The sequence below is a fragment of the Lathyrus oleraceus genome, chromosome 7 (assembly GCF_024323335.1).
Source record: "Lathyrus oleraceus cultivar Zhongwan6 chromosome 7, CAAS_Psat_ZW6_1.0, whole genome shotgun sequence".
Lineage (NCBI taxonomy): Eukaryota > Viridiplantae > Streptophyta > Magnoliopsida > Fabales > Fabaceae > Lathyrus > Lathyrus oleraceus.
The window spans coordinates 455,766,236-455,768,381 of NC_066585.1; positions in this window are offsets into that span (position 1 = coordinate 455,766,236).

Sequence of the window (2,146 nt, forward strand, 5' to 3'; positions counted from 1 at the left end):
CATGTAGATTACCATGACAACAAACACCATTAAAAACATTTTGTGATCAATCCTTGACAAGGAAAATTTGTCTGGGACAAATTTTCTGGATTGGCACCGAAATCTGAGGATTATCCTCAAACATGATAGAAAGTTGTATGTCTTGGAGAAAGTTGTTCCTGAAGAGGAACCTCTTAGTTTTGTACCTAAGGCAGAAAGAGATGCTTATAAGAAACATGTTGATGATGCCAATGAAACTACTTGCCTCATGCTGGCTACCATGAACTCAGAGTTGCAAAAGCAACATGAGAATATGGCAGTGTTCGATATGATCGAACACCTGAAGATGCTCTATCAAGAGAAAGCAAGGCGTGAAAGGTTTGAAGTTTTAACATCCCTTTTTCAAGGAAAGTTAGCTGAGGGAGCCCCTATAGGTCCCCATGTGCTCAAGATGATTGGGTATATGGAAAACCTTGAGAGGTTGGGTTTTCCCCTCAGAAAGGAACTTGCGACTGATTTGATCTTGCAATCGTTGCCATATAGATTCAGTCAATTTATCCTTAATTTAAATATGAATGATATGGACAAATCTCTTCCTGAACTGCTAGCCATGTTAAGAACTGCTGAGCAGAATCTGAAGTCAAAAGGGAAGTCCATTCTGAGGATCGGAAATGGAACGAGACAAAACAAAAGATCCACCAAGTAGGGTGATAAAAGGAAAGGCAAGGAAGTTATCAAACCCAACCCCACTGTTGCTGCTTTGAAGCCTAGTGGAGGCATAGCAAAGGAAGACACCTGCTTCCATTCCGGTAAGACCGTACACTGGAAGAGAAACTGTAACAACCCAATTTTAGTAATTATTTCTTATATTATTATTACTATATTTTATTTTATTTATTTGGAGTGTTAATTAATTAATTGGTTGTTAGGTAGTAATAATTTATTATATTATTTAATTTGGTGTGTTAATTAATTATTTAGTTGAGATGAGATATAATGAATAATTGAATTAATTAACTTGGTGTGCATATTGTGTTAGTTTAATTTAATTGAACTAATTAGAGATATTTAAATATTAGGTCTTATTGGGCCTATTAATTAAATTAGAGGTATCATTCCTTAAGCCCAAATGTAATACTAGTATATAAGAGGTGAGGAGAGTGAGAATTAGGATTCATTTAATCATTTGACAATAATAGAGAAAGAGAAGAGGAAAAGTAAGGAGAAGAGGGGAAGACCAAGAGAGGAGCTACGGTTTCCAGAAAATCGAAAAGGTAAAGGGGGAATCCTTGTTATTATGGGTTAGTATGATCGGGTCAATGGGTAGATGTATATTTAGGTTAAAATCCCTAATTTTGTATGGTTGTTTGAAATTGTTAGGTTGATGAGTATTCTCGATTTGTGGTGATTTGATTGTGTTAAAACTGTAAATTAATGTTATATACTTAGAGTATTGTATGAGTCATAATTTTTTGAACGTTTGGCTTTTTACGGAATCGAAATCGGAGGTCCGAAAGTCCTCCAACGATGAAAAGCGCAGAAAATTCTGCATTCTATTTGACATTAACCGGTTACAAACCGAGCGTTAACCGGTTACTTGCTTAAAAATCTGTTGATTCTGTTTTACGTTAACCGGTTACCCACCGAGCGTTAACCGATTACTTGCTTAAAATCTGTTGATTCTATTTTTGTGTTAACCGGTTACCCACCGAGCGTTAACCGGTTACTTGCTGTGAAAAATGAAAAATTGAGATTTTAAAAGTTGTATTCAATTTGGAATGAAATCTAAGTGTGCATATTAGATAATTAGCCTATATTTGCTAATGATATATTGTTATGAATGTGTATATGTACCATTGATGGATAATTCATAGAGTTGAATTATGGTGATATGTGGAATGTTAAGATGGTAGAGATGATCTTAATTGCATATGTATTGGTATTTGTACATTCATTCATGGCATGGTCGGCTTCATAGTGGAAGCTGTGAAACTGTGGGTTCACATGGTATTAGACGTTGATCCTTGAATGGAAATAGGCGTAGCAGACGTTGATCCTTAATTGGAAATAGGCGTGGTGGCTTTGATCTTGTCTGGATCGGAAGCGTGGCTTGGATTCTAGATATTGAATCAGAAAGCGGTGAAACGTTGGGTTCACATTGAGGTAC